General features: G+C 40.1%; 1 long non-coding RNA gene across 1 annotated transcript in view; it reads right to left on the bottom strand.

The window, feature by feature from the left end:
• The window catches only part of LOC140001534 (uncharacterized), a 30,982-nt gene extending 26,134 nt beyond the window's left edge, over window positions 1–4,848 (bottom strand). Inside the window, exon 1 of the long non-coding RNA XR_011806806.1 lies at window positions 4,769–4,848. This is a non-coding gene — a long non-coding RNA (uncharacterized lncRNA). The remainder of the gene's footprint in view (window positions 1–4,768) is intronic.
• Between the last annotated feature and the right edge of the window lie 2,087 nt (window positions 4,849–6,935).

The raw sequence follows: 6,935 nt of genomic DNA on the forward strand, positions 1-6,935 counted from the left end.
ATTTAAAAAGTGAAATTGTTGCAAGGTGCATTGACTGTGACAGGAAAAATAAAAAGAAAATTCTCTACTCTTTTTCCAAGAATTCAAACTTAGCATTTTTTAGTGTTTGGGCAAAGATCACTGAAAGATGCAGGTCAGTTACTGAACCCACTTCTCAAGCTATAGTTCTTACTTTAATTTGGATTTTATTTCCCATTCCTATTTTCAGTGCTGTAATCCCTGAAATATCATTATCAATATACATTAGAGTAGAGAGAGCAAGGTTTAGGTCCTATTAACTACCTAAAGCATCTCGGCTGAAAAGCATTTCAAACACTGAATTCTATTTAAATCAGCTGGAGCTTGTTGGTAAAATACATTCTTAAACATGTCCACAGTGTAAGCATTAGAAAAAAATTGCACCCTTGCACGTTTATTTGCATTCTAAACATCTCCGACTTTAAGATGTCAAACATCCTCTGCACACATGGAAATGAGCAGAGGATGTGTAGCATTCTGCAGAACATGTCTAATAAATGTTTTAAAGAGTAGTTTGAATTTACCATGGAAGGTTGAATTTAAGTGTGGTAGGTAGAGCTGCTAGAAAAGTTGCTTTGCATTAAAAAAGTGCTACAACTTTCAATAAAATATATTTTTAAGATGTATAAAATGATTTAATTTTTGCCCATCATAAAATTTCAGTAACAAGAGGGGAGAAGGTTGCAATGATATTGAAAGAGTCTGGAACAAAGTTTGTCAGTTGAAATGACTTTTCATTTTCATTTTGATTTTGTATTTAGTTAGTAGTTAAACAGCTGACGGCAAAATCATCTGTTGAAATGAAACAGCTATAAAAGGATTTTTTCATTTCCTGACTGAAGGCAAAAAAGAAAAAAGAAAAAAAAAAAAAAGCAAGAAAAAAAAAACGAACCACTTTTGAGTCTCTAAAGTGATAGCCAGAGAAGCATCTGGGTTACATTATCTGAATCCCTTGGAAATAAGAGGGCATAACTGCTGGAAAATGCAGTTGAAAATTAGGCTCTCACACAGTTGTTCCTAATCTTTTTTTTTTCTTTTTTCTTTTTTTTTCTCCCAGGCCTTGCCTATTGCCTCTGAGAAACTCACAGGCAGAAGCCCTGGGTCTGCCCTGGCTCTGAGGGTGAAACCTGGCCAGCAGCACTGACATGATCCTGAGCAGGAACAGATCTGGATCCTCCACTGGCGTGCTCCTCTGCAGCTGGTGGCTCGTCACATCATGGCCAGAGCATCTCCCTTCAGGATCTTAATCTAGGGGAAAAGTAACTGAATTCTGAACCCATAGGTTCTTACACTGCCTGTTGCACTTTTCTTCCTCCTCATCTTGTTAGGAAAAGGAGGAGTTATATTTCAATTAGTGAAAAATTATTTATGATTTAATACAAGAAAAAAAAAAAAAAACCCACAAAACAAAACAACTTGCATTCTCACTTCTAGAATCTTTCTTTGTTGATTGGAAGTTATCATAGAATTACAGAATTGTAATTCTAGAATCTATAATTCTATGCATCATAGAATGGGTTGGGTTGGGTTGGGTTGGGTTGGAAGGGACCTTAAACATCATCTAGTCCAACCCCCCTGCCATGGATAGGGACACTTGCACCAGACCAGGTTGCTCAAAGCCCCATCCAACCTGGCCTTCAACACTTCCAGGGATGGGGCATCCACAGCTTCTCTGGGCAACCTGTTCCAGTGTATCATAACACACACAGTAAAGAATTTCTACCTAGTATCTAATCTAAATCTACCCTCTTTTAGATAATATCATTACCCCTTGTCCTATTACTACAAGCACTAATAAAAAGGGCCTGCTTACAGGCTCTTTATGCTGGTTACATGTTGAACTTTTAGTAACAAGTTTACCAGAAAATATGCTCCCCCAGCATACTGATAAACAGGGGTACGACAGGCCTTGTTCTGACATTATGTTTTCTTATTTTAGAAAAAGATGTAAATACAGAAGAAAAACTATTCTATTTCATATATTGCTCAACTGCATAAAAGATGGTTTTATTACCTTCATATGAATATTTTCAAGTGAAAGCACTGTCTTTATTGCATGTGCAAACACAGTGAGCTTCCAAAGATTAACAGGCTCTACCATGTTGTACTGAGTTTGTCTACTTGCCAGCATCACATTCTTTCCCTAACTTTGTCTCTTTGAGAGAAGAACATGACTTTTTGGAATATTCCTACCATTACTATAGTCATTGATTTAGATGGAAGATATCATCTTGACTATGTGTCAATTCTGAGAGTTATTTTCTATATTGTATCACATACTTATGTCTGTTAAGTAGTTATTTTACCATGTACACTGCCAAACCAGTGGGAATTAATGTACACAATAAAATTCAGACACCTAGTCTTGTTATCAACATTAACACTGTTAAGAGCAGGAACCAATGCTACAATGTTTATAGAAGGCCTGTCTGTGTACATGTAAATAAATTTGAATAAATTTGACAAATTTGTGAAATGATGCTCAGTATCCTCCAGAACAATTTTTAGTAAGCACTATTCACAGAGTTCAGCTGTTTTTTCCCAAAGGGAGCAATGTATATTTTGAGTTACTTGCTATTTCTGTGCATAAAGATCCTGATTATTATTTTTTTTCTTGCTACTTAGCATACTTGAAGCTTTGTGCTAAAATGTGCAAAAACGGAGGGAACTGTGAATAAACAAATAGAATTTCACGGCTTTTAAGTGCTAAGTGACTTGGAGGGTTTTCTAAGCCTGTCAGTGGAGATTCTGTGTGGTAACTACTCATTTGCTTTATTTAGCTCATTACTAAAGGAGGTTCCCTCAAATCTGTTTTAATTTTCCTTGTATTTTTCTTTCTCTACATTACTGACCTTTCTCTATTCAATTCAAAATTAAATGAGACAGACATTGCTTTAGTAAATATGTAAATTCCAGTCAGACAAAGTAATTGTGTTAGGAGCAATTGGTGATTGTATTTCTACAGCAAATCTCATGAAGATGATGAATTAAGCAATTCTTTGAAAGTGAAAAATAATCACAGACTTTCCTGTGACCACAAAATATGCTAAGGATAGAAGCAAGAGCAGTTTGAAAAGATCTTAATACAGCACTTCATCCATGTTTGCAAATGTGTTACCTGTAGATTTCAAAAAACTCTCTTGACCTGCCTTTCTCAAAATAAACATCCAGCTAGCAAACATTAGTGGGAATTTAGAGAACCTAAGCCTCCTTCCTACTACACCAAGGTTTTAGGAAAGATACATATGCCACAGCTTTATTGCTATTGTTTGCAAAGTTTCTCATGGCATTGCTCATCTCATATCTGCAGCCCTTATTTTCCATATTTTGGTGAGCGTTCCACAAAAGGAGCTGAAACAATTCTCTGTCATAGCCCTGAGGGTACTAATGGACTTTCTGCCCCAGCCTACCCTCTCCTGGGGCATCCTTCCACTCCTGCCCATGGCCCAGTACCCCATTTCGGCTAAGGTCAAGGCTGTCATTTCTTACCCCAGCAATTTTGCAGGGGAGCCAACTTCTCCATCCCTGTCCCTGTCTCTTTTGTGGATGTCTTGGACCCACACCACCATCTCATCTCTGGCGCCATCTCCTGCTGCTTCTGACTGGGCTCCCTGAACAACCCCTGAACCTGGCACATCACTTGGCTTTTGATGGGGCTGTTGATGGATCCCTGTTACCAGCATCTAGGCCTGCCTTCCATGTCCAGCCTCCATGGGACTGCACTCTTTGGAAAGGGCATAACTTGTGCTGGGGTCACCTCAGCTTTCAGCTGTCCATCTGTCATAGAGTTGCTGGCTCTTACAGTCCCATGATACTCTCATCTTTGGCTTTCTGCTCTGAGCAACTACAAATAGCATCACATAATAAGTACAAAGAACAAAAGCTCTCTATTTTTCCCATCACTGTAATGATTCAGCAAAATAAACGCTTATTCTTTGCATGTCGATGTGAAGATTCACCAAGCTTAAATGTACAGTAGGCCTGGGTTTAGGTCTCTGCTCCCAAACAAGATCAGCAAACAAGTCTTTCGGGTGAATTGTCTACAATACTAGGCTGTTGAATAAAATGGGATACAGTTGGTGTTTATCAAGATTAGCTGGCTCTCTCTCAAATGTCCAGAAAATACGCTCTAAAGACACTTAGCAAGTCATCATCTGCAGGTCAGATAGCTGAGAATCCTAGAGAATACTACCTAGGTGTGAGTGTGAAATGAGTGTCCCAGTAGCCACATGTCAAGACGAGTCAGCTGGTGATAAGACATTACTAGGAAAGCTTGATGTGCTGAAGGAACACAGTGGTCTATAGAGCTAGGAAATATCTGAGCAGAGGATTTTAGGAGTTCGGTAACGTCTGCATACTAGACATAAGCATCTTATCTCATTATGATTGCTACCAGTACACTACAAACCATCTTTCTGAGTGTCCCAATGGATTAGGACACAGAAATTTCTTGACTAAACATAAATTTATGCCTGCTAAGCTCCCCCCAAAAATAGTGCAAACAGTTGTAAAAACACTTGGTGATGACCCATGTGTCTATTTACAAGCATCTAGGAACTGCCCTGTTCTATCCCAGATATCTCCATGGGGTTGGCAGCTATGACACAGGATGTACAAGAGTCCTATGTCACTCTGGGGCAGCAGGAAGTTAGATGGGATACACCCGAATCCCACCCTTAGCTTAGAAATGACCCAGTTCAAACAATAGCAGGCTTAAACTAAGATAAGCAAATTCATGCAGAGATTTTACCTGGTTCTGATGAGATCTGCTCCTTACAGGGCTCTGCAGGAGAAAGCTACCAGAACTACCTGTTCCCAAGTTACCTTACCTTTATACGGGCTGGCGGATATCCAGTTCTCCCCGTCCTTCCTTAAGTGGCACGGAGTGAAGTTTGTGGCACACCACTTATGCCCACATTCACTTGTTACAGCATGTACTCTTTGGCAGGGCAAACAAAGCAATCCTAACCTCCCCCGAGTGTTTGAAATCAGGAGGAGCTGAGGGCTCTTGGTATGCAGACAGAAGCACTCCGTGCTTTGTAGAACCACAAGTCCCTAATCAGAGATGTAAAGATAATGAAAACTGAAAAACTCTGGAAGCTTCTGAAGTGTAGGCATGAGTATGCAGCCCAAAGGACAGTCTAAGGCTTGATGTGTGTTTATACTTTTTACTGGACTCTTCTTGAACCAGTGCACTAGGCCTCCATATTCAAGTTAGACATCACTCACTGAAAAGCAATATTAGATAAAGGCAATGGGGATATCTGGGCAGCCCTAGTATAGAAATGTTTTATTTCTGATGACTTATTAGGACTGGCTGAAGCCATTTGGTTTGTTCAGCCCAGAGCAGAGCAGGCTGAGGGGAGGCCTCATGGCGGCCTGCAGCTCCCTCACGAGGGGAGCGGAGGGGCAGGTGCTGAGCTCTGCTCTCTGGGGACAGCGACAGGACCCGAGGGAACGGCATGGAGCTGGGACAGGGGAGGGTCAGGCTGGGGGTTAGGGAAAGGTTCTGCACCCAGAGGGTGGTCGGGCACTGGGACAGGCTCCCCAGGGCAGTGGTCACAACACTGAGACTGCTGGAATTCAAGCACATTTGGACAATGCTCTTAGATGATTTAACTATTAGGTTTCCCTTTGTGGGCTCAGGAGTTGAATTCGATCCTTGTGGGTCCCTTTCAACTCAGGAGATTTTGCAATTATTATATACATCACATCCAGCAGAAGAAGTGCAAAGCTGTGAAGGAGTTGTAGAAGTCCTGCTCCTCGAGAGACAACTGGGTGCCCAACTCTGTGAGTATGAATGGGCTACATTTCTCATTCTGTCTCCCTGGGTAGCAAGCTAATTGCTTAGATCGTGGATCCTGTTGCAGGATCCTTGCTGAACAAGAGCCCCACAGTCACCCTGCACAGCATCACCAGCTTCCCAGGCTCCTGCGCACAGCCTTTCAGCTTGGAAGGGGCTCAGAGGCAGCCAGAAAGCCCAGCACTAGAAGCCAGCAGTGGAACATGACATTACCAGGGCAAATAAAGTTGGGGAAAAAAACAAAACAAAACAAAACAAAACAACAAATTTTTTTTTTTCCTTTCCTATCAAGTCATCCTGGGGGAGAGGGAAAAAGAAAAAAAAAGTTTTGAATGGCATTGTTTAAAAATATGTTTAAAAGTGAAGTCTGGAACAAGAAAAGGTGATGTCACCTTTCTCTTTTCAATCACAATTTACCTTATTTTGGAAGTGGTCCTTTCCTGGGAGATACTATAAAAAAAGTCATAACACCCACTATCTTTGATCATTTCTACATTATCAAAGCTTCTGCTGAGCAAAGAAAAGAACAGAAAGGTTATCTGGCCATGTTTCTCAATGCAATGAATTGATCAATGCTACAAAGCCTATTTGAGAAACTAGGCGATCAAATTCCTCTAGGCAGGTTTCAATAAATATGTGACTCCATCCATGACCCTTTTCTCTCTATTTCCAATTAATATTTTAATGAGCAAATTTTCTTTGAAGATCCTCTTGAGGAAACAGCAAATTTTATTTGAATGGAGAGAAAATCTCTTAAAAATAAATGTTTTATTTCTTTTTCGATTAACAGTTGCCTTGGAGCTTGGTTGAAAGAATTTGATTGATCTGGTCAGAGATATCAAGTCACACAGAAAACCTAATAAAACTGTGTATACTATTCATTAACCTATCCTGAAAAAGGACAGCACATAAAAATGTAAAGATTTTAATGTAAAATTCAGGTACTGCATTATATTCAACAAGTAGGCAGACCATGTAAATAGAGCTTGTCTGCTACAGAAAAAGCAGATTTCTCTTTTGGAGGTTTGGTGGCACTATAAAGAACTTTCTTTTCATAGACTCTGGTTCCTTTATGTTGATTTCTGCGTACCAAGAAAGCTAGCACCAAGCAAAT

The sequence above is a fragment of the Anas platyrhynchos genome, chromosome 1 (assembly GCF_047663525.1).
Source record: "Anas platyrhynchos isolate ZD024472 breed Pekin duck chromosome 1, IASCAAS_PekinDuck_T2T, whole genome shotgun sequence".
NCBI lineage: Eukaryota > Metazoa > Chordata > Aves > Anseriformes > Anatidae > Anas > Anas platyrhynchos.